This window comes from Moschus berezovskii, chromosome 18, assembly GCF_049115385.1.
Source record: "Moschus berezovskii isolate FMDL1 chromosome 18, NW_MosBer_1.0, whole genome shotgun sequence".
In the NCBI taxonomy this organism is placed as follows: Eukaryota; Metazoa; Chordata; class Mammalia; order Artiodactyla; family Moschidae; genus Moschus; species Moschus berezovskii.
In genome coordinates, this window is record NC_142477.1 from 42,095,337 (window position 1) to 42,122,533 (window position 27,197).

Here is a 27,197-nt window from a genome sequence, read left to right on the forward strand (position 1 = left end):
ACCGAAGAAGATAAATGTTTATTCTGAAAAAAAAAAAAAAAAAAGCTGCCCTTAGCCACACTTTGAAAAAAATCCTTGATACACAGATGCTGGCCAGTGGGCGTGGGTGGAGCAATGTTCCTCTCCAGAGGGTACAGTGAGCTCCTCTGGGGGTAGCTGTGCTGCCCTCATGCGTGGTTGCTGGCAGCACTGCAGGCCATTTGGCTAATGTATGCATGGCACCCTGCCACAGCCCAGCAGGTCAGCTGCCCAGTTATGGGGGGGGATGTCATTCTCCCACCCACTCCCAATCTAAAACAGTTATGGTTGTTCTGGACCTTGATTCTATCCCTTTCCCTCAGCAAAAAAGAGAGAAGTGGAGAATACAGTTAGTAAAAAAAATACATCTCGAGCTGAGAAGTGCATAGATGATTCAACAGTCTTCCACATTCTTTCTTCTGCCTTGCTCAAAGTAAATGGCACAGATTTATTTTTCTCCTTCTGTTAAATTCAAGCTTGGGTTATATGACTTTCTGGGTGGGCAGTTTATTTTTTGGTCCACATTCAATTTTAGTTCATACCTTAGTACTGGAATACATATGTGTGTTCCAAAATTATCATTGATTCCTAACATCCACCCGGACCAAAGGGCTTAAAATCAAACTCAGTAACAAGAATCACAGTGATATTTGTTGTTGTTGCTGTGTCTGACTCTTTTGCAACCCATGGACTGTAGCTGCCAGGCTCCTCTGTCCATGGGACTTCCCCAGCAAGAATACTGGAGTGGGTTGTCATTTTCCTCATTGAACCTGAGTCTCTCACATTGGCAGGCGGATTCTTTACCACTGAGTCACTAGAGAAGCCCTACAGTGATATGCAAATCACTATTCCAGCTGGTAAAGAATTGGGTGAAAGCAGTGACAGACTTTATTTTATTGGACTTCAAAATCACTGTGGATGTTGACCGCAACCATGAAATTAAAAGACACTTCCTCCTTGGAAGGAAAGCTATGACAAACCTAGACAGCATATTAAAAAGCAAAGACATCACTTTGCCAAAAAGTTATCATAGTCAAATCTATATTTTTCCAGTAGTCATGTATGCATATGCAAGTTGGATCATAAAGAAGGCTGAGTTCTGAAGAATTGATGCTTTGAATTGTGATGCTGGAGAAGACTCTTGAGAGTCCCTTGGACAGCAAGGAGATCAAATCAGTCAATACTAAAGGAAATCAACCCTGAATATTCATTGGAAGGACTGATGCTAAAGTTGAAGTTCCAATACTTTGGCCACCTGATGCGAAGAGCCAACTCGTTGGAAAAGACCCTGATGCTGGGAAAGACTGAGGGCAGGAGGAGAAGGGGATGACAGAGGATGAGATGGTTGGATGGCATCACTGACAATGGACATGAATTTGTGCAAACTCCAGGTGACAATGAAGGACAGGGAAGCCTGAAGTGCTGCAGTCCATGGAGTTCAAAGAGTCAGAGTTAGCAACTGAACAACAAAAGCAACAAAAGGATGAGCGGTAGAATTTAGAACTTGTTCCTGGGCCTTTAGCCAGAAGGAAGTCTGTACTCATTATCCAGCAGCAGAAGCGAGGCCGACTACCTACAAGCATCAGATGAGGCAGAAACTTTGAATATACATAGTCATTGAAGCTCGTTTTATCACTCTTTCTTTTTTAGCAATATGATGAAACAGATCTGTAAGAACTGAGTAACTGTCTAAGGTAGATTGGGAAATAGGATTTTTATAATCTTAGGTTAGGAAGGGCTTTTAGCTATTGTTCCTTACTCCCTATCTGGAATGCTTTTCTTCCAAGAAGCTTTCCCTGCCATAATTGGTGCTACAGGAAAAATGTCATATTTCATGTGGCATTTTTATACTGCCTTGAATTCCAATTACCTGTGAATATGTCATCTACACACATACATGTATATGAATTTCTGGAGGGAATCACTGAATCCTGTTTATTCTGGAATTCCTTGCATAGTGCCTTGAATATACTGTTTGCTAAGTGTGTTGAATGGATGAATAAAACAATAAAGTTTCATAAATTTAAGTTGGCCTACATGCCATTAGCCAAATATATACATATATATATAAAATATATTTTAATTTGGACCTGTAGAGTGTAATGCTCTCCAAATTCATCTACATATTCAGTATAATCAAATTATATCTATATAATTATATAGATATAATATATAATATTAAATATATATAATATATTTATATAATATAAATTATAAATATTTTATATTTATTATAAATAAATTATAATATAATATAAATTATATCTATCAAAATTCTGAATAGCTTTTGCAGAAATCAACAAAGTGGTAATAAAATTCATTTGAAAGGGAGTTGCATAGTTAAAATCATCTTGAAAAGGAACAAAATTAAAGGACTCACACTTTCCAATTTCAAAACTTACTACAAGGCTACAGCAGTCAAGACTGTGAGACACTGGCAAAAAGATCAACATATAGGTCAATGGAATAGAACTGATAATATAGAAATAAATCGTATTTACAATCAAATGATCTTTGGCAAAAGTACCAGGCAATTCAATGGAGGGTAGAATAGTTTTTTCAACAAATGGAGTTGGGAAAATTGGATATGTACTTGTAAAAGAATGAAGCTGGACTCCTACCTCACACAATATAAAAAATTTTGAAATGCATCAGCAAACTAATATAAGACTAAAACTATAAAATTCTTAGAAGAAAATACACACTAAACCTTTCTGACTTTAGATTAAGCAATGGTTCCTTAAGTAGGATACCCAAAACATAAGCAACAAAAGAAAAACATAACTAGACTTCTTAAAAATTAAAAACTTCTGTGCCTCACCATCAAGAAAGTGAAAAGACAATCCACAGAATGGTTTCTAAAATCCTCCAACCAAGAAATGAATCTTGAAGCAAAATACTCCTTTATAACTATTAGAACAAAAGCATTTCAACAGTTATACAATTCAGATTTGGTGACTGTGGGAATACAGATGCTGCCTTTATTCTCTGCTGTCTTTTAACAGAGTGCTTTGGGATTGCCTATCAAGATAAATATAAAAAGCAGAGACATTACTTTGCCAACAAAGGTCCGTCTAGTCAAGGAAATGGTTTTTCCTGTGGTCATGTATGGATGTGAGAGTTGGACTGTGAAGAAGGCTGATCGCCGAAGAATCGATGCTTTTGAACTGTGGTGTTGGAGAAGACTCTTGAGAGTCCCTTATACTGCAAGGAGATCCAACCGGTCCATTCTAAAGGAGATCAATCCTGGATGTTCATTGGAGGGACTGATGCTAAAGCTGAAACTGCAATACTTTGGCCACCTCATACGACGAGTTGACTCACTGGAAAAGACTCTGATGCTGGGAAAGGTTAGGGGTGGGAGGAGAAGGGGACGACCAAGAATGAGATGGCTGGATGGCATCACCGACTCTGTGGACATGAGTTTGAGTGAACTCCGGGAGTTGGTGATGGACAGGGAGGCCTGGCGTGCTGTGATTCATGGGGTCGCGGAGAGTCGGACACGACTGAGCGACTGAACTGAACTGACTGATCAAGATAAAACTCTAAAGTTCTTTGCTCTCTAGTCAGAAAGTCTACCTCTATGAATCTACTCTAGTGAATTATTCAAAAAATCAAAAAAATATTCAACTAAGGTACAAGGATGGCTATTGAATAATCTTTTATGGTAGAAAACATGGAAACAACCAAAACCTATCAATGAGGAGAATCTTAATAAATCATGATACAGTCAACATTCATAGGATGGCTATGTAAACTGACATTCAAAGTTATTTACAATAAATACAGTGAAAAAATTCATGATACATGACAATATGGAGAATGCCTATTTCATATTAAACATAAAACAAAGCTTTTATGTTCATTTTTTCTCGAGTCACCTAAATATTATTAATTAAATATATACTTGCTGTAATTTATCTTGGCTTATGCTGTAGACCAGTGCTCACAGGAAGAAGCAACATAATCCCAAATAAAAATAGATGGAATTCAAATGTTTGCCCTTTTCATGTTCAAATCTGGAGGAACATTTGAAGCTGCTCTTTATTTTAACTAAGATGTCTTCAAGTATATATTCCAAATTTGGTGAATATTCATCGAACCAATTTCACGTGATACAGTAAAAGACTAATAGAAATATGATTCACATTTGAAGATATGCACAAATAATAGCCTGGATATCTATACAAAACAATTTTCAGTGCAACCTCTTAGAGTATGGATAGAAAAAAAAAATGAAGAAATTAATAGCGTGGGGGACATATTTTACCTTTTACTATCTACTTTTCTATAGTTGAATTTATTATTGGCATTTAAAACTAAATTTCATAATTTAAAAATGAAGAAAAATGAGCTAATTATACATAAATTAAAATTACTAAATAATTAAAATACAGCTACATTTGGAAGATAGCTATTTTTTTTAAATAGTGTTGTTTGCCTTTTTTAAAAAATAATTTTTCTCTGTTTTTGGAGCAGTAAAAAAAATTAAAATAAAAGTTCGCTTCCTTGAGTCCAATTTTTCTCTCTATGGATTTGTCTCTTCCTAGTTAAATAGTATTGAGACAGACTAGCGTAAACTTTTATTTAAAAGTCCCAGCATTTTCCAGTGTCTAATATGTCTTGCATTCTCTCTATCAGAATAAGATCTCATTTGTGTTCAACTCAATACTCACTTTTCATTATTCTGTTGGTTGGCCTGATTTTATTTAAGATTACAAGAAAAGATGTGCCAAATGGCATGACCCATTATTAAAAATTTAGAGCATTCCAAGTTTTGAGACTTGCACCGAGTGTTTTCAGTATCACTTACTGTTTTATGTGTATGCTTGTCAAAAGCAATTACTCCTGATTCAGCAGAATTCAATGCTTTCTAACAAATGATCAGGAGGGTAAACAACTCATTTACATGGGGAGGTTTATATTTTCAGAAATGCCTCAAGGGAACCTTTCCAAGAGGCCAGAAAGGAATTCAGCGAAAAGGAAACAGCAGGAGGATCCTGTATTTCTCTGCAGTTCAGCAGTACTGGTTGCCAATACCAACATCATAACATTTCAGAACTCAATTTTCCATATTTTGAAACTTCATACAGAGATTCCATCAAGCAAGGCAATCTGCTATCAAACTCAGCTTTGTCTGTTAGTTGCTGAACTTTCTACTTCATGACTTCCAAGCTAAGCTGTAGGAGTTTTATATCCTGAGAATAAATCAGAAATGATGGGGATGTGTATTATTAACTCAGTGGTTCTCAGACTTTGGCGTGCAGCAGAATTGCCTGAAGGGTCTATTAAAATGCAGATTGCAGGGCTCAACCACAGAGCTACTGATTCCACTGAGTTTGGGAGAGAGCCTGAGAATTTGCAGATTTTTAGGTGATACTTCAGTGATTCCTGGCACCACACTTTGAGAGCCGTGATATTAACTCTTTAGGCTGCACAAGTGTGCTCAGTCATGTCCGACTCTTTGCGACCCCATGGTCTGTAGCCTGCCAGGTCCCTCAGTTCAAGGAATTCTCCAGGCAAGAACACTGGAGTGGGTTCCCGACCCAGGGATGGAAACTGCATCTCTTGTGTCTCCACATCTCTGTGGTGCACTGAGCCACCTGGGAAGCCCCTTTAAGATACTAGGGCCCCAGTAACTAGGTATTTTTAGCTCACTAAAATGTGTCCTTCTGGCTTTCAAATTTTAAGGAACCCAGATATTAGTGACACAGTCTCTGAATCTGGTTATTCTAAGAGAAGAGAATGATGCATGTGACTGCAGGCTTTCTATAAGAATTCATCTAAAGAGTTGGGAATACCAGACCACCTGACCTGCCTCCTGAGAAATCTGTATGCAGGTCAAGAAGCAACAGTTAGAACTGGACATGGACCAGACTGGTTCCAAATTGGGAATGGAGTACTTCAAGGCTATATATTGTCACCCTGCTTATTTAACTCATATGGAGAGTACATCATTTGAAATGGCAGGCTGGATGAAGCACAAGCTGGAATCAAGATTGCCGGGAGAAATATCAATAACCTCAGATATGCAGATGATACCACAAGAAAAAGTGAAGAACTAAAGAACCTCTTGATGAAAGTGAAAGAGGAGAGTGAAAAAGTTGGCTTAAAACTCAACATTCAGAAAACTAAGACCATAGCATCTGATCCCATCATTTCTTGGCAAATATATGGGGAAACGATGGAAACAGTGAGATTATGTTTTGGGGCTCCAAAAATCACTGCAGATGGTGACTGCAGCCATGAAATTAAAAGACGCTTGCTCCTTGGAAGAAAAACTATGACCAACCTAGACAGCATATTAAAAAACAGAGACATTACTTTGCCAACAAAGGTCCATCTAGTCAAGGCTATGGTTTTTCCCGTGGTCATGTATGGATGTGAGAGTTGGACTGTGAAGAAAACTGAGCGCCGAAGAATTGATGCTTTTGAACTGTGGTGCTGGAGAAGACTCTTGAGAGTCCCTTGGACTGCAAGGAGATCCAACCAGTCTATCCTAAAGGAAATCAACCCTGTATATTCATTGGAAGGACTGATGCTGAAGCTGAAACTCCAATACTTTGGCCACCTGATGATTTGAAGAACTGACTCATTGAAAAAGACCCTGATGGTAGGAAAGATTGAAGGTGGCAGGAGAAGGGGATGACAGAAGATGAGATGGTTGGATGGCATCACCGACTTGATGGATATGAGTTTGAGTTAGCTCCAGGAGTTGCTTATGGACAGGGAAGCCTGGAGTGCTGCAGTCCATGGGGTTGCAAAGATTCAGGCACGACTGAGCGACTGAACTGAACTGAGGAGCTGGTGAAAATGATTCAACACTTTTGAGATGCAGATTGTCCTTTATAGGGGTGCTGTTTATTTCATTGTAAACAGCCTCTCTGACCTTTGTTTGACACAGTTGAACTGTTGGGAGTGGAGAAAAGTGAAAGTGAAAGTTGCTCCATCGTGTCCAACTCTTTGTGACCCCATGGATTATACAGTCCGTGGAATTTTCTAGGCCAGAATAGTGGAGTGGGTAGCCTTTCCCTTCTCCTGGGGATCTTCCCAGCCCAGGTCTCCTGCATTGCAGGTGGATTCTTTACCACCTGAGCCACAAGGGAGCGGAGAGTCTGGGCTTAAATGTGGCTATGTTGCTTTAAGATTTCATGATTTTAACATTCCAAAGTAGTGGCCTCTATCCCTGTGCCAGTCTTTACTGGAATTATCCACAGCCCTCAGAGACAGTATAGAAGAGCGAAAGATGCTTCTATGTCACTTCATTAGGCTTTTGATCATATAGATAGTTTTTCAGTCATTAAATGGAGAAAGAAATGGCAAACCACTGCAGCCTTCTTGCCTGGGAAATCCCATGGAGAGAGGAGCCTGTTGGGCTACAGTTCATGTAGCAAAGAGTTGGACACAACTGACCATGACTACAAGCATGAGTTAGTCTTTAAATCGAAATCTATGTATTCCTGATTTGCCATTCAGCAAAATCACCATACTGGGGACTGGGTTCTTCTGGTTTGGAAACTTTGCTAGTTAGTTAATTATTCTACTATTAACTGAAAGTGAAGTCTATTAGTATTACAGCATAAACTGGCTCTATGCCAGGAAAAGTCGAACCACATAAATACTCAACTGAGTCAGCAAATCCAGTGTTCCAGAGGCAGTGTTAATTGTTTTATATATACTTCAGTGTTTTCTTTTTACTATGTTTTATTGAAATGGGCAGATCTTTTATTTTACCACCAATTTAGTCAAATCGATTTTCAACTGAATCATACTCATTGGCACAGTTTTCCAGAAAGCTGAGGTCTGCCTTATAAGAAGCCAAAGGCAACTCCAATTTTTGCTTGAACTATCACTTAATGTGGGAGAAAGCTGTGTGAGCTGTCCTCCACACACACTGAGGCTGCAGGAGGAATATGAGTTCATCTTCTCTGGGAATTTGGGGGATTTATAAAGTTGGATCACATTATTAAGTTAATAATGATATTTAGTATTTATAAATGTTTTCATAGCATTTTAATAGCTCTTGGATCACTTAAGCATTTCTGTAAAATTATAATTATCATTTCCATTTTACAGTGAGGAAAGATGAAACGTAAAATGGTAAGAGGTTTCCTTAGACCCTAAAATAGCTACCTTGTAACAGAAGGGAGGGTAGGGGGGAAATGGCTGGGGCTGGGGAAAAGTGTGGTTCTTCACTTTTACCTTGTAGGTAATAATGCAAAGGAGAGAATGGACTTTTTAGTCAAAAACAACTGATTTTGATTCCAGCTTTTGTCCTTATTAGCCACATGACAGTGAACAAATTGCTTAACCTCTCTGAGTCTCTGTTTATGTATCTGTAAAATGGCACAATTATCTTCTTCCTTTACACAGTGGTTGTAAATATTAGGGCTAATTTGTGTAAAGTACCGAGCACATAAGTATCCAAAGAAATGATGGTTATTAGTGCATATTAGGTATTGGGATTAGGTAGGTTCTGTGCGGCCAAAAAACAAGTCTCCCTTGCTCACTGTATCTCCAGAATCTAGCAAAGTGCTTGGCAAAGAAGACAGTCATTGAACATGTGCTGAATGATTAATGTACCACAGCTAGTAGCTACTTGCAATTTAATTAATCACAAGGCTTGACATGGCCATCCGTATCCAGATTTAAAATGCTAAAGATGCCATTCCTGTGGACTGATTACATCTGCTTGTAAATGAAATCAGGGAACCACGATAGAAACTGTTTACCATTAGAGTTTTTACTGAGAAACCTGGTGGATATGCAAGTAGAAAAGCATTGGTGGGGGGAGCAAGATTCTGAGCTATAAAAGAAAACTCAAATAGATCCCTAATTTGGGGATGGGAATGCATGGTCCAGGGTTAACTGCTATGGAATAGACCCCATGTCAAGACTTCTGAAGCCCAGTCCATTAAGGGCAAGTCACATCTTTAGCTTGTGCACAAATGTGTGTATTCACACCTAGAAGAACATAAAGTACTCAGTAGTACGTAAGAGCATCTTCCCAGACAGATTTTGGAATGTGCCTGGTGCCCTCCTCCCCTAAACTGGTAGCCAAAATTGATCATGCATGATGTAAGTGTATGGGCCAGACAAGTCTGGATTTGAAATCTTTCTCTTTTACATTCTAACTCTTTGCTGCTGCTGCTAAGTCACTTCAGTCGCATCCGACTTTGTGTGACCCCATAGATGGAAGCCCACCAGGCTCCCCCGTCCCTGGGATTCTCCTTTAAACCTGTGCAAATTGCCTAACCTTCCTGAGCCTCAGTGTACCCTTCCATTAAATGGAGATGATGATAGAACCTAGACACCGAACAGGGCCATGACTGTTAGATGTAATAATGTATGTAATGTGCCTGCAAAGAGAAAGCACCTGGTAGATACTGGCAATGGTGATAATGATAATGATGATGCATAAAGTTGGAAAGGGTCCTAAACATGATACACTGGTCAGGAAGGCTTGGTTAGAGCTCAGGGTACAGATGGGTGAACAAAGGGGAATTTGTGGATATCAAAAGCAGAGATATGGGCAACCCAGACACATTTTCATCTGTTTAACAATTTTACTTGATGATAACTCTGAAGGTTGTGAATATTAGTGTAAACTGCCCTAGTGATTGCACTTGAAAGGTCAGGATTATCTAGGTTTTTACTGTTCTGCAAATTCAGGATTGGTTTGGAATGTGAATTTCTTTGCATTCCTTTGCAATGACAGCATAAGTAAAAGACCAGAATACATTCAGAGATGATGCTCCTGCTGAGTTCTTGCAGAGTAAGTTTCCCATCACCATCCATCTCACTGATGATGCTGCAACTTGTGTTTCTGATCCCCTGTCTTGACTACAAACAAACTTGGGAGATCAATTCTGATTCCTCTCATTTCCAGGTGTCTTGTGATCCCAAAATGACATTCTTTCCCCTCCACCAGGAAAAGGAGACTGATAGCCTCAACCACACAAGATGTTGGTCAGGTATACATTATTTCTCTCAAACGATTTGCAAGTTGAAAAAAAGAAAAAGCCTGGAGAGGCTAATCCTCACCTTGAAGGGATTAATATTTATCGATGGAATTTGGGGTTTTGCAGTACATAATAATGAGCATGCGCTGAGGTAGGAACAGGATATACATTGGGGAAATAAAAGCTAGTGTGGTTTCTTCTTATCTCTACTATATTCCCCCAATTCTGTATGTCTCTGTCACCCCCTATTCTAGGTTTCACACTTAATTATTTGAGGGAAAATTCACACAGAATTTGAAAGGGTCGTGTTCAACATGTGACTTTGTTTAGTCTATATTTGACTTTGTTCAACATATGATACCATTAACTGAATATTCTTAAGTCAAATTTTTAAGTCAAATATATTGTAGACAAATATATTTAAGAAATACTAACCTATGTAATTGTTCAATCCCATGTATGAAAGTTAAAAGATTAGGGTAGAGCACAAGGAGGATTATTTGATATAGTCGTGATGAATTTCTGTGAAGATTCTAATAAGTAAATGACAACAAATTTAATCTCAAAATAACACTTTCAGTTAAGATCCAAAGTAGTCATTTTCTCAACCACTAGTAGTGGGCAACGTGTCTTTAGCGAAGGAGATCCTCATTATCAGGCAGTATTTACAAGGGTTCAATACACTATGCAATATACTCTATGAGGGTACATTGTTGTCCAGTTGCTCAGTCGTATCTGAATCTTTGCAACCCCAGCATGCCAGGAAGGACAGGCTTCCGTGTCTTTCACCATCTTCCAGAGTTTGCTCAAACTGGTGTCCATTGAGTTAATGATGCCATCCAACCATCTCATCCTCTGTCCCTCCTGCCTTCAACCTTTCCCAGCTTGAGGGTCTTTTCCAATAAGTCAGCTCTTCACATCAGATAAAGTATTGGAGCTTCAATTTCAGCTTCAGTCCTTCCAATGAATATTCAGGATTGATTTTCTTTAGGATTGACTGGTTGGATCTCCTTGCTGTCCAAGGACTCTCAAGAGTCTTCTCCAGCACCACAGACTTTGCTTATTTCCTATAGAATTTATAGTATGGGACATGGTGCCCAACATGTAGTAAAGATTTGTTTAATAAGTGAGTGAACAAATGCAATCTGCAAACTTTGGTTTTGATGACACTTTTATTAATTAAAAATTTTTAATTGTGGTTAAAAAATATAAGACTTACCATTTTAACCATCTTAAGTGTGCAGTTCAGCAGTGTCATGTATATTCACATTGTGGTGCCATGGGTCTCTAGAAATTTTTTATCTTGCAAAACTGAAACTCTACATTTTTAAACAACAACTCCACATTCCTCTTCCCTCCAGCCCCTGACAGTCACTATTACTTTCTGTTTCTCTAAATATTGACTACTTTAGATACCTCACATAAGTGGAGTCACACAGTATTTGTCTTTCTGTGACAAGTTTATTTAATGTAACATAATGTCCTCGAGGTTCATCCACATTGTAGCATATGTCACAATTTACTTCTTCTTTTTTTTTTTTTTAAAGCCTGAACACCATTCCATTGCATGTCTGTAACACATTTTCTTTACCCACTTATCCAGTGAAGGACACTTGGCTTGCTTGTACCTCTTGGTTATTCTGAAGATGACCACCACTTGGTTCACCTGCAATGAACATAGGTGTGCAAAGACCTTTTTGAAACCCAGTTTTTAATTCTTTGGAATATATGCCCAGAACTGAAATTGCTGGATTATATGGTAATCTACTTAAAAATTTTTTGAGGAAGCTTCGTATCGTTTTCCATAGTGGAAAACAATTTTATATTCCCACCAACAGTGTAGAAGTATTCCAATTTCTCCACATCTTTGATGAGGCTTTTATTGACAGAGAGTGGTGGACATTAAAATCTGTTATTCGAGTCAACTCTTGTAGGGAGCCTAACTGACGGGGGCTTTCAGCTGCTGCCCATCTGGATCCATCATTGTGTTTGTGCTGCTGTCCTGCTTCCCAAGGGCTGCTCCTTGTCATGATTGAGCACAGAGTGTGGGAGGGGATGGGGAAGATTCATACAGGCTAATTTCTGTGAGGCACAGGACTTTCCACCAGGTCCAAGGAGTTCCCATTGGCCTGGCCCAAACTATCTTGACATTTCATTGCCATCTGCAACTCTTCCACCCAACCCCAGCATCTTTCCCCCGCTCCTTCTACTGGTAGCAGGTCTGTATCCCCTTATCCAGGATCTCCTTGCCTTTTCCTGCTTCCTCCCTCAGTAAATCTCTTACACATATAATTCTGTCTTGGCATCTACTTCTAAGCAATCCTGAAATAACACACAGATATACAGTGGCCAACTCACAGAGAGACATGAAAAGGCCTAAGCTATGAATAGTTTAAATTTAACCTGTGCAAATCCAGCCCTGTAATTTTTTTTTTAAGAAATGAATAGGCAAATACATTTCATCATATCAAAATTATCATTAGTCTCACTCAAGTGGACTCAGTGTCAACCTTTTTTTCCTAGAAACATCCTCTCTCACACAGTCACAAGAAGGTCACCCAATAGATATGAACTGAGAAAACTATTGATCAGAATATACATTAGAAGCAACAAATGCATTTATAGAACCCCAGCAGTTTCAGATTTAAATGAAAATCCATCCACATACGTTAAAAAAGCAAGGACAGAATTACTTACATGTTAAACTTAATGCTTCATATCCCTTCACAGAATCCAGCATTATCTGAAACCCTGGCATGTGAACTAAAGCTTAGTTTTATAGCTGGACTTAAAATCCCCACTTTGAGTGATTTCTGACATAGAGACACTTTATGTGCCAAATACACTTACAAATGAGATCACTTGGAATTTGAAAGGCTACCTAATTTTGACACTTAATCATGTATATAATCTTACATGAATCAAGAATTGTTGGCTGTGTATAAGTTTTTCTTTCCTATAGAATGCTCATTTCAGATAATGTTTGTGCCATGCAGAGAGAAAGATAGGCATTTGATATCTACTTTTTTAGAATATATGAAAAAATCGATTGTTAAGATATACAAAAATTCAAATAGACATTTTAGTATTTGGGTCAATATGTCTTCAACAGACATAGTGGGTTAATAAAAGACAGCAACTGAAATGTAAAAGATGATATTTGTTTTTGAACTTAAAAATGATTCTTTCCAGCAGGCAGGGAAGGCCATTACCCTGAGGACCTGCCTTGCCAGGTCCAAGCCGTTCCCAGGGATCTCACAGCAGCCAGCAAGCACAGTCATGAACTGGAATAACATTTACTGGAATGGGATGGAGAGGCCTCTTTCTGGATGACTAGAGGGTGATTCACAGGGACAATTTATAAAATTTTTACAGGGTCTCAAATTCTTTCTTGTTTTGAAAATTTTAAGTATTTCTACACATAGGGCAAAGGAAGATAAAGAGGGGAGCCTGGATTCCCTGTGATTTCAATGCAGTCCATTGTCCCTGGTGATTTCAATGAAGTCCCTGTGGTGTTGGTTGCTTTTTATTTTTTTCAATGTTGTCCAAAAGACTAAAGGAAACACAATCCATCAGCTGTGAAAAATGACTAAGTGCTAGCAAGCTGTTTGCAAAGGTATTACCCATGTGACTCCTACACTTTGATGGTTATGAAAAGCCAGCGTGGATTTCTTTTTCATGCCTGTGTGTGCTCGCGTGCATGTCTTAGGCTGGGTCGTGTTCACTCTTGGCCGGGGTCTGGCCAACTCCGGTTTCAGTTGTAGGCAGCCATGGACAATCTGCCTCTTTATTCTGCTTGGAAGCTCTGCTGATAGAGCTGTTTAAAGGGCTCAGGTGCTGACAAGCTGGGCGCTGTCAGTATCTGGGATTACAGGAAGTCCATCAAATCTCAGAGCTGCTTTCACTCCACACAGTGCAGAAAAGAAAGGAACATATCATTGTCTTCTTCCTTGCTTGTCTGTCACCGGTAGCCCCAGTGCCTTCTTTAGACTCAGATTCAATATTAATTCTATATTCATGTTTTGGCAAATATATCATGCTGTTGCTATAAATAAACAATAATCCCTTGAATTTGTTTTTCCTTTAAATTTTACAAATTTAAGGTCTTACTTTGAGAATTACATATTCAATACTCCCTTCCCCCAGCATCTTGACTCTAGGATAAACACACACCCAGACACAGGCTGCAAAAGCCTGGGAGACAGCCTGGGTCTTTATTATATTCATAGGCAGTAATGATTCTCAGAATCATGGGGTGATGCAGCTGTTGTTAAAAAACGTAGACTGCTAGTCTTTACTCCAAGGAGTAAATCAGCATCTTTAAGACTGGATATCTATATCTTCTACATCAAAGTGGGGCTTTCCAGGTGGCACAATGGTAAAGAATCAGCCTGCCAATGCAGCAGGCCCGAGAGGCACAAGCTTTGATCCTTGGGTCAGGAAGATTCCCTGGAATCAGAAATGGCAACTCGCTCCAGTATCCTTGCCTGGAAAATTCCGTGGACGGAGAAGTGTGACAGGTGGCAGTCCACGGGATTGCAAAGAGTTGGACACGACTGAGTGACTGAGCACATACATCAAAGTCTGAGAACAAGTGATCCATGGATTCTCTAGTGTGGTCTCTACCCAGTACAGTAAGACTTTCAGGTTTCTTTTAAAGCTCCTTCTCTGATCACTTGACCCACTAGCTATTTCACGAGCCCAGTCTTACTTCTCCAGCTGAGTTACCCATCTTAGCCACCCTGTGGTTCTGGGGGTATTTCTCTTTGCACCTGCCACTCCCCTCCCCCGCCACTCAGCTCCCTAGGGCACACCTTGCTGAGACCTCTGTAGTAAACACATCCTCCAGCTGGCTCTGTCCCCGTACCTGTGCCCAGAGTACTCATTTACTCTCCCACTGCCATCCAAGCCTTCGCTCTGTAGAACCTGCTGCCCACCCAAGTACAGCAAGTCCTACCAGGTACAGTGCAAACTGCTGGTTGAATTGCCATGATGAAATTGCTGATCTGCTTCCTGACCTGTATACTAAGAGTTCTATGAGATACATTTCTAAAATTCTCTGCTTCTGGACAGCCAGTAATTTTCTGTACTCACATCATGTTGGATTATTAGCCTCTCCCCACAGCAGCTGTTTTGGCTCATATGATTTCTCAATCTGTCTGCTGGCTGCCTGTTTGGGAGGTGTCCTGTCCCATGGGACACAACTTAGCAGAAATAGTGTCTAGGGCTCTGATTAGTCCATTACAGGAGGTCACAGAGGAAGATACACTAACCAGAGATGACATGGTGGAGCCCGGAAAGGACCCCAAAAAACAAAAGGGGTGATGGTGGACACAGGGTGAATATTTGAGTAGTCTAGGCTCATGGCAGATATACACAGATCTTAACCCCCAAAGCAAAGGCCATTTATGAAATTCAAGTATAATAAACAAATACTGGTGTTGGCATTTATAAGAGGGATGTTTGGGGAACTTAGGCTACTGGCAGGTAAACTCAGATTTAAATCCCAAAAGTCAAACTCATTTAAGAACCAGAGGAATGTTAGGCATCATAGAAAAAATCTGGGAAATGGTTGCAAGAGTGTATCAGGAAAAGAGATGCAGATTCTGAGCTGGCCGGCAATGACCTCAGATCCAGCCTTCTCCACGAGACGGCAACTGTGATGGCTATCTGTTCCTGCAGACAGAGAGCATTCCATCCCTTTTGTCCTTGGCTCATTCAGACCTTGGACGAGTCTGGCCAAAGTATTGGGGTGTAATGGGAGGGTTGGGCCCCCAGTGGATAGTGTGAGATCAGTCTTCTTCTCTCTCTAGTGTCTGGGATTCATGGAGTGGGGACTGAGGTGTCACGGACAAGTTGTAACCATCCCTCCTTACTTCTGCCACGTCTACCTGGTCCCCATGACCACTCTTCTGCCTTGTGTCCTAAGTTTTGCTTGATGCTTTCGAATTGTGGTACTCTAGAGAGTCCCTTGGACAACAAGGAGATAAACCCAGTCAATCCTAAAGGAAATCAATCCTGAATATTCATTGGAAGGACTGATGCTGAAGCTGAAGTTCTAATACTTTAGCCACCTGATGTGAAGAACAGACTCATTGGAAAAGACCCTCATACTGGGGAAGTTTGAAGGCAAAAGAGAAGAGGGCAGCAGAAGATGAGGTGGTTAGATGGCATAAATGACTTAGTGGGCATGAATGCAAGAAAACTCTGGGAGATAGTGAAGGACAGTGGAGTCTAGCGTGCTGCAGTCCATGAGATCGCAAAGAGTTGGACATAACTTAGTTACTGAACAACAACAACTAGTTCCCTGGAGCTTTACCAGTTGACTTGATTGGGGTTTGTATTAGTGTCCTCAGGCTGCCCTAAAAATGTACCACAAAACCAGTGGCTTCAAAAAACATAAGTTTATTGTCTTATATTTCTGGAGCTTGAAGTCTGAGATCAAGGTGTCAGTAACATTGGTTTCTTCTGAGGGCTGTAAGGGAGAAATCTGTCTTATGCCTCTCTCCCGGCTTTGGTAGTTTGCTGACCATCTTTGGTGCTCTGTGGCTTCTGCCACACAACTCCATTCTTTCTACAGTGTTCTCCCTCAGTGCGTGTCTGTGTCCAAATTTCCCCTTTCTATAAGACACCAGTCATATTGGATTAGGTGTCTACCCTTCTCTTCAAGAGAAGACTCTTGAGAGTCCCATGGAATGCAAGGAGATCAAACCAGTCAATTCTAAAGGAAATCAACCCTGAATATTCTTTGGAAGGACTGATGCTGAAGCTCCAATACTTCGTCCACCTGATGCGAAGAGCCAATTCATTGGAAAAGACCCTGATGCTGGGAAAGATTGAAGGCAAAAGGAGAAGGGGGCAGCAAAGGATGAGATGGTTGGATAGCATCACCAACTCAATGGACATGAATTTGAGCAAACTCTCCACCCCGTTCCAGCATGTCCTCCTTTTAACTAATTGCATCTGCAGTGACCCTATTTCCAAAGAAGGTCACATTCTCAAATACTGGGGAAGTATATTCATCCTTCAGTATATGAATGGGGCAAGGGACACAATCCAACCAATAATACTTTCCTTGCTTTTACCAATATATTTTTCTTGTATCTTCAACTTCCTATCTGTATCCCTAGCTATTAATAGGAGTTGTGCCTTAAACCAGATGGACCAGTTGGAATCAGGATACTGATTGCTAGGTGCCTGACTTCACAAAGTACCCCAGCCTAGAATCCTACTGTCATGTTCTGTCTACCAGATTGGATCCCCCTGGAAAGCAATACTGACCCAGGAAAAGATCAGGTGTCCCTTGAAAGTTATTTTTGGGACTTTGGCCTATTTCTTCTCCCTTGTTTTGAGGCCTATCTTGTAAACAGGTTAGCATTCTGCATCTTCCTTTTCCCCAGCACCTTCTCTGTTTATTTGTGTATATTTTCTCCAGACAACTCTGTGCAGGCAATATCTCAAAGCCTCATATCTCATGTCTCTAAACAGTAATAGGACTTCCACAGGCTACATTGGCTTTCCTCATAGCTCAATCAGTTATGAATCTGCCTGCAATGCAGGAGATCCAGGTTTTATTCCTGAGTCAGGAAGATCCCCTGGAGAAGGGAATGGTAACCCACTCTAATATTCTTGCCTGGAGAATCCTATGCACAGAGGAGCCTGGCAAGGTACAGTCCATGGGATCACAAGAGTAAGACATGGCTTAGCGTCTAAACCACCACAGGCTACATGCATTATTAATTACATCACTATATCATATGGGTTAAAGTAACACTCTGTGCTTTTGAATTCACAAAGTATAACTGAGAACATTACCAAGAAGTCATATATGACCTACAGTACTTCAACTATGAGTAATTTATAGGAAATCTCTAGGTAATAAGACTTCAATGATGGATTAAATTATCAGAAAGTTACCAGATATCTCCATATTTATTTACCCTTATATTTAACTCACTGGAATATTCCTGAATTCTCATGAATCATTTATTTGGCAAATCTTCTGATCTGAGCATTAGCTCTGCACTATTATGTTAGATTTGGTGGGGGGAGGGGTGGGTGTACAAAATGGATGAGAATCAGTAAGAAGAGCTTGGAAACATTGATTTCTTTTATCAGGAAGTGACAAATGAGTGTTAGAGATGAGGAGTTTGGACTGTGTTTTTTGCTCCAACACCTAAACCATCATATTCTCTGGAGATGGTTTGCTATTAAAGCTAATTGGTTCTCTTGGAATGAACTTGGACTATTTTTTCCTTCTGACATAACTGTGAATCCTCTCCAGGCTATAGTGCATCAGGTCCAATTCCTGTAGTTGGTTGACGAGGAAAAGAACATCTCCAAGAAAAACAGTAAGTCCAGAGAAGAAGCAGGGGTGGGATGGGTGGCAGGACTGTGAGGGCGGGAAGCTGTTGGGGGAGGCTAAAATAATGCGGACTGAGAAGCTGCTAGATTTCCATCAAAACACAGCAGTAACAGCTTCTGCCAACACAGCTGCCCTGAGCTCTCTCCTATTTACAGTAATATGGCAATAAAGGGAAATTGTAGATGGATACTACCCAAGGAACAAGTTCTTTCTTAGAAGCGTAAATTGGCATTTAGGCAAGTTAAGAAACAAGGAAAGGGGAAAGTTTCTATATGGGACACAAGACAATTTTCTGTCAGGTCAGGCTGCTGAGCTGGAACCATCTCAGCGCCCTGGGTGGACTTTCCTTAACACTTGCTCAGTCACCTAAGGTTTGGGTGGTCCATGGCTATGAGCCTCCCATATGGCACTAGAGCCTGCCCTGCAGCAAACCATTAGGCTGCCAACAGGATCTCAGCACAATCATGCTGGGTAGGCCAGAGACAGAGACTGTGGACCAACGTGATCAACCCAGTCCATAGGCTAGACATAGATACTAGAAATCACTGCCATTGAACTGCCTAGTTCTGGGGAACTCTGGGTATTATTTTCTAATTTTAATCCTATTTAATAGCTGAGGTCCCTCAAGAGCTGAACTGGTCCTCCTTAAGCGTCATAAAGAGTCCTAATCTTCTGAACCAGCATGTTTTCTTCTCTTATTCTTCATCTTCCTGCTCTTCCACACCTAATTCCTCATCTGCTTTTGTTCTCATCCTAGTTCTGTGCTCCTTAAGTTGCTCAGGACTAGACTCTTACTATTGCATGTCTTCCCTGTAGGGGAGTTCTATCTATGCAACTCTTCCTCCTGTCCACCTGTTGTCTGCCGTGCTATCAGGTAGAGGCTGTAACTCATTCACCCTAGTCTCTGGCATAATGCCTGGCAAAATTTCTGCTAACCTGGAGGTGACAGAAAGGGAATGCTGATTTCCTCACAAACGTTTCCTGGTGACACCACTAGCATTTCACATCAAACCCAACTGTCTATGGAGTGAAAGATACCATGTGCAGGAGAGTATGTAAAGAATACGGTCACAGCTCCTAACTTCAGTGAACTTGCCATCCAGTTAGAATGGCAGGACACAAATAAAGCAATGACCCTATAATAACATATGGTAGGTGGATGACACGGAGAAGGCAATGGCAAGCCACTCCAGTACTATTGCCTAGAAAATCCCATGGATGGAGGAGCCTGGTGGGCTGCAGTCCGTGGGGTCGCTGGGGGTCGGACACGACTGAGCGACTTCACTTTCACTTTTCACTTTCACACATTGGAGAAGGAAATGGCAACCCACTCCAGTGTTCTTGCCTGGAGAATCCCAGGGACGGGGGAGCCTGGTGGGCTTCCGTCTATGGGTTCACACAGAGTCAGACACGACTGAAGTGACTTAGCAGCAGCAGCAGCAGGTGGATGACATGGGTTAGCGCACAGACCTCAGGGTTAAGAAACTCAAAGACTGGTCTCATTTTGTCAACAGCAAGGTTCAGTTCAGTTCAGTCGCTCAGTCGTGTCCGACTCTCCGCGACCCCATGAATCACAGCACATCATGGCCTCCCTGTCCATCACCAACTCCCGGAGTACACCCAAACTCATGTCCACAGAGTCGGTGATGCCATCCAGCCATCTCATTCTCCGTTGTCCCCTTCTCCTCCCACCCCCAACCTTTCCCAGCATCAGAGTCTTTTCCAGTGAGTCAACTCGCCACATGAGGTGGCCAAAGTATTGCAGTTTCAGCTTTAGCATCAGTCCCTCCAATGAACATCCAGGATTAATCTCCTTTAGAATGGACTGGTTGGATCTCCTTGCAGTATAAGGGACTCTCAAGAGTCTTCTCCAGCACCACAGTTCAAAAGCATCAATTCTTCGGCGATCAGCTTTCTTCACAGTCCAACTCTCACATCCATACATGACCACGGGAAAAACCATTGAATTGACTAGATGGACCTTTGTTGGCAAAGTAATGTCTCTGCTTTTTAATATGCTATCAAGGCTGGTCATAACTTTCCTTCCAAGGAGTAAGCGTCTTTTCATTTCATGGCTGCAATCAGCATCTGCAGTGATTTTGGAGCCCCCCAAAATAAAGTCTGACACTGTTTCCACTGTTTTTCCATCTATTTTCCATGAAGTGATGGGACCAGATGCCATGATCTTTGTTTTCTGAATGTTGAGCTTCAAGCCAACCTTTTCACTCTCCTCTTTCACTTTCATCAAGAGGCTTTTGAGTTCCTCTTCACTTTCTGCCATAAGGGTAGTGTCATCTGCATATCTGAGGTTATTGATATTTCTCCCAGCAATCTTGATTCCAGCTTGTGCTTCTTCCAGCCCAGCGTTCCTCATGATGTACTCTGCATAGAAGTTAAATAAGCAAGGTGACAATATACAACCTTGGCGTACACCTTTTCCTATTTGGAACCAGTCTGTTGTTCCATGTCCAGTTCTAACTGTTGCTTCCTGACCTGCATACAGGTTTCTTAAGAGGCAGGTCAGGTGGTCTGGGATTCCCATCTCTTTCAGAATGTTCCACAGTTTATTGTGATCGACACAGTCAAAGGCTTTGGCATAGTCAATCAAGCAGAAATAGATGTTTTTCTGAAACTCTCTTGCTTTCTCCATGATCCAGTGGATGTTGGCAATTTGATCTCTGGTTCCTCTGCCTTTTCTAAAACCTGCTTGAACATCTGGGAGTTCACGGTTTACATACTGCTGAAGCCTGGCTTGGAGAATTTTGAGCATGACTTTACTAGCGTGTGAGATGAGTGCAATTGTGCGGTAGTTTGAGCATTCTTTGGCATTGCCTTTCTTTGGGATTGGAATGAAGACTGACCTCTTCCAGTCCTGTGGCCACTGCTGAGTTTTCCAAATCTGCTGGCATATTGAGTGCAGCACTTTCACAGCATCATCTTTCAAGACTTGAAATAGCTCAACTGGAATTCCATCACCTCCACTAGCTTTGTTCGTAGTGATGCTCTCTAAGGCCCACTTGACTTCACATTCCAAGATGTCTGGCTCTAGGTCAGTGATCATGTTATTGTGACTACCTTGGTCGTGAAGATCTTTTTTGTACAGTTCTTGTGTGTATTCCTGCCACCTCTTCTTAATATCTTCTGCTTCTGTTAGGTTTATACCATTTCTGTCCTTTATTGAGCCCATCTTTGCATGAAATGTTCCCTTGGAATCTCTAATTTTCTTGAAGAGGTCTCTTGTTTTTCCTATTCTGTTGTTTTCCTCTATTTCTTTGCATTGATCACTGAGGAAGGCTTTCTTATCTTTCCTTGCTATTCTTTGGAACTCTGCATTCAGATGCTTATATCTTTCCTTTTCTCCTTTGCTTTTCGTCTCTCTTCTTTTCACAGCTATTTGTAAGGCCTCCTCAGACAGCCATTTTGCTCTTTTGCATTTCTTTTCCATGGGGATGGTCTTGGTCCCTGTCTCCTGGACAATGTCATGAACCTCTGTCCAGAGTTCATCAGGCACTCTATCAATCAGATCTAGTCCCTTAAATCTATTTCTCACTTCCACTGTATAATCATAAGGGATTTGATTGAGGTCATATCTGAATGGTCTAGTGGTTTTCCCTACTTTTTTCAATTTAAGTCTGAATTTGGCAATAAGGAGTTCATGATCTGAGCCACAGTCAGCTCCTGGTCTTGTTTTCGCTAACTGTATACAGCTTCTCCATCTTTGGTTGCAAAGAATATAATCAATCTGATTTCGGTGTTGACCATCTGGTGATGTCCATGTGTAGAGTTTTCTTGTGTTGTTGGAAGAGGGTGTTTGCTATGACCAGTGCATTCTCTTGGCAAAACTGTATTAGCCTTTGCCCTGCTTCATTCCGTGCTCCAAGGCCAAATTTGCCTGTTACTCCAGGTGTTTCTTGACTTCCTACTTTTGCATTCCAGTCCCCTATAATGAAAAGGACATCTTTTTTGGGTGTTAGTTCTAAAAGGTCTTGTAGGTCTTCATAGAACCGATTAACTTCGGCTTCTTCAGCATTACTGGTTGGGGCATAGGCCTGGATTACTGTAATATTGAATGGTTTGCCTTGGAAACGAACAGAAATCATTCTGTCATTTTTAAGATTGCATCCAAGTACTGCATTTCAGACTCTTTCGTTGACCATGATGGCTACTCCATTTCTTCTAAGGGATTCCTGCCCACAGTAGTAGATATAATGGTCATCCGAGTTAAATTCACCCATTCCAGTCCGTTTTAATTCACTGATTCCTAGAATGTCTATGTTCACTCTTGCCATCTCCTGTTTGACCACTTCCAATTTGCCTTGATTCATGGACCTAACATTCCAGGTTCCTATGCAATATTGCTCTTTACAGCACCGGACCTTGCTTCTATCACTGGGCACATCCACAACTGGGTATTGGTTTTGCTTTTGCTCCATCCCTTTATTCCTTCTAGAGTTATTTCTCCACTGAGCTCCAGTAGCATACTGGGCACCTACCGACCTGGGGAATTCCTCATTCAGTATCCTATCATTTTGCCCTTTGTTACTGTTCATGGGGTTCTTAAGGCAGGTATACTGAAGTGGTTTGCCATTCCCTTCTCCAGTGGACCACATTCGGCTGTGGTCCATGTGATCAGATCGGCTAGTTTCCCGTGATTATGATTTCAGTTTGTCTGTCCTCTGATGCCCCCCTAGCAATACCTACCATCTTATTTGGGTTTCTCTTACCTTGGTCGTGGAAAATCTCTTCACAGCCGCTCCAGCACGCGACGCGAGAGACGCTGGCCCCGGCGCAACGAACCACGCAAAGAGGTGCGGCCGTGAGGAGCTACCCCACGCCTGAGGCCAGGGCCGGCGGCCGAGAGGAGCTACCCCACGTCCAACAGGCGGTGGCTGCACGGGCGCAGGAGGGCCGAGAGGAGCTACTCCGGGTTCAAGGTCAGGAGGGGCGGCCTTGAGGAGATACCCCTCGTCCAAGGTAAGGTACAGCGGCTGCACTTTGCTGGAGCGGCTGTGAAGAGATTTTCCACGACCAAGGTAAGAGAAACCCAGCAGCAAGGTAGGAACCCATTTTCGCTGAGGCTAATTTCTTGAGCAAAGTGAAAATAAATTCCATCAGTGTTTCTCAAAGTGTGACACATAATATTTTTGGGGGGAGGGTGACCTATAGACTCAGAATTGAGTATGATTAAATTGCAAGCAGAGAAATTAATTTCTTTTTAAATTTTCCTTTGGGTCACAAAGAAATGAGGCAAGACACAGTCTCAAGCTCAAAGTTTACCTACTCCAGCCACTAGGATTGAGCAATGTTGTGTTTTCATTTTATTTTTTCTCAGGCAAATTATTTTGAAAGTTTTTCTCCATTTATGCTAAGAAGATTTACTTTTAAAAGATTGTATTTTGGTAAGATAAATGAGCTGATTTAAATAAATTATAAAAAAGTAATAGACCATGACATGTGAGTATAACAAAAATTGTAAATGTGGTGCTGAAATATTTAAAGTTTAGGAAATACCAAATAAGTCAACTCTGGGATTATTTTCAGCCCTATACTTCCTAAGGTTTTGCGATATTTCTAAGGGAATGGTGTGGCTAATAGGAGATAATAAGTGCATCAAGATGATTTACTGACAACACAATATGTCAAATGATCCATTGAGAAATAATCTGTGATACAAGTAGCTATGGAGAGAGATACAGATAGATAGTAATATTGTAGATATAGCTATAAATTGCTACACAGAAAGATGCAGATATTAACAATTAGTGTACAGATACTGATGTGGATGAGTATATATTGATAACATCTGTTTTTACCCTGATTAGGTGAAACATACTGTCAGATGACCTCACAGCAAGAAGTGGCAAACAGCCTGATTCTTGAGAAGTGAATTTGCTCAGTTGTGTGCGACTCTTGGCGATCCCATGGACTGTATAGCTTACCAGGCTCCTCCATACAAGAAATTTTTCAGGCAAGATTACTGGAGTAGGTTGCCTTTTCCTTCTCCAGGGGATCTTCCCGACCTGGGAATCAAACCCAGGTCTCCCGCATTGCAGGCAGACGCTTTACCCTCTGAGTCACCAGGGAAGCCCTGTGACATTGAAAAAAATGAGGTATTTTTCCATTTTCCTCCCAAAAGGAAGAAGAATCTTTTGAATTCTTTAGCTTGGTTTCTCTCAAATCAGGGGAAATGTTATTTTTTTTCTTTATTTTTTCAAGTTTTAACCTGCAGGGATGTTTAAACTGGCTTGTCTAAAGCGAAGAGGATTCTTGAGGATATCTAAGGAAGGTGGTTGGATGGTGGGGACTAAAGAAAGAGAGGGTTATATGGCAGTTCTATTTCCAATTTTTTGAGGAATCTCCATACTGTTCTCCATAGAGGCTGTACTAGTTTGCATTCCCACCAACAGTGTAAGAGGGTTCCTTTCTCTCCACATCCTCTCCAGCATGCCATATGATCCAGCAATCGCACTCCTGGGCATACACACTGAGGAAACCAGAATTGAAAGAGACACGTGTACTCCAATGTTCATTGCAGCACTGTTTATAATAGCCAGGACATGGAAGCAACCTAGATGTCCATCTGCAGACGAATGGATAAGAAAGCTTTGGTACATATACACAATGGAGTATTATTCAGCCATTAAAAAGAATACATTTGAATCAGTTCTAATGAGGTGGATGAAACTGGAGCCTATTATACAGAGTGAAGTAAGCCAGAAAGAAAAACACCAATACAGTATACTAACACATATATATGGAATTTAGAAAGATGCAAATGATAACCCTGTATACGAGACAGCAAAAGAGACACAGATGTATAGAACAGTCTTTGGGACTCTATGGGAGAGGGTGAGGGTGGGATGATTTGGGAGAATGGCATTGAAACACGTATGTTGTCATATGTGAAACGAATCACTAGTTCAGGGTCAATGCATGTTATAGGATGCTCGGGGCTGGCATGCGGGGATGACCCAGAGGGAGGATAAAGGGAGGAGGGAGGTGGGAGGGGGGTTCAGGAGGGGGAACTTATGTAAACCCGGGGCAAATTCATATCAATGTATGGCAAAACCAACCAATATAATATTGTAAAATAATTTGCCTCCAATAAAAAATAAATTAATTACCTAAAAAAAAAAAAAAAAAGAAAGAGAGGGTTGAAACTCTCTGTGTCTCAAACGTGGCAGACTCTCAGATCAGAGGGAGAGGAATCTGTACTAAAATCTTATTAAAATCACAGGTTCCCAACCTCATATACTGTTGGTGGGAAGGTAAATTGATGCAGTGCATGGGTACTCAGTCATGTTCGATTTTTTGTGACCCCAGGGATTGTAACCTGCAAGGCTCCTCTGTCCATGGAATTCTCCAGGCAAGAATGCTGGAGTGGGTTGCCATTTCCTACTCCAGAAGATCTTCTTGTCCCTGGGATTAAAACCACATCTCTTGCGTCTCATGCATTGGTAAGTGGATTCTTTAATCACTGCACCACTTGGCAAGTAAACTGGTGCAGCCACTAAGGAAAACAGTATGGATGTTCCTTAAAAAAACTAAGACTAGAACTATCATTTGATCCAGCAATTCCTCTCCTGGTTATGTGTGTGCAATTTTCCAGGCAAGAATATTGAAGTGGGTTGCCATTTCCTAATCCAGTAATATCACTTATATTTGGAATCAAAAAAATAGTACAAATGAATACATATGGAAAAAGAAACAGACTCACAGATATAGCAGGTAAATTTGTATTTACTTAAGGAGAGAGGGAGGGGAGACAGACAAATTAGGGGTACGGGGTGAACATATTAATACAAACTTCTATTTATAAAGTAGATAAGCAATAAGGATATACTGTATGTGTGCTCAGTCATTCAATCTTGTCTGACTATTTGCGACCCCATGGACTCTAGGCCCCCAGGTCCTCTGTCCACGGAATTTTCCAGCCACGAATACTGGAGTGGGTTACAGTTGCCTTCTCCAGGGAATCTTCCAGACCCAGGGATTGAACCCACATCTCTTGCATCTCCTACATTGGCAGGTGAATTCTTTAGCACTATGCCAGCTGGTTTGATTCCTCGGTCTGGAAGACCCCTGGAGAAGGAAATGGCAACCCTCCCCAGTATTCTTGCCTGGAAAACCCCATGGACAGTGCAAGGAGTTGCAAATGAGTGGGACGTGACTTAGCGACTAAACAACAACAAAGAATATACTGTATAGCGCAGAGAATTATGCCCGTAATCTTATAATAACCTGTAATGGAATATAATCTGCAAAAATACTGAGTCAGTATGCTATACACCTGAAACTAATATCATACTGTAAATCAACTAAAAAAAAAAAAAAGACTAGAGGTTCCCATGATTTCTATGGACCCTCCCCACCTCTCTATCCCCTACCCTCACCTACACACACACTATTTAAAATGGCCTGAGCAAACACCTGGGCAAGTGTCCACAGTGTAAGACCCCTGACCCATGATGGAGCACCACAAGTGATCAACTTCAGAGTCTTGGATGGAGAAGACATAGAAGGTTGGATTGGGATGGGAAGTGTTCTATTTTGGACATCTATGAGCCTTCAGACCCCAAGAATAACTGATGTCAAACATCAATTGTGCTGAGTGAGGCACCAAAATTAAATTTATTAAAGAAAAAGTAAGGTGATGTTTGTGCCTTAATTTGTGGAAAACTTCATTCTCTTGACAGAGGAAGGAGAAATGGAAGGATCTGGAAGGCACAGGCTCTCTTTCTCCTCACATTTTCTTCCCTTCCTTCCTTCCTCCACTCCCTGGCCTGTCCTTATTTTCTTTTTACCTACTCATTACACATACGTGCACGTAAATTAAATTTGATTTTATATAG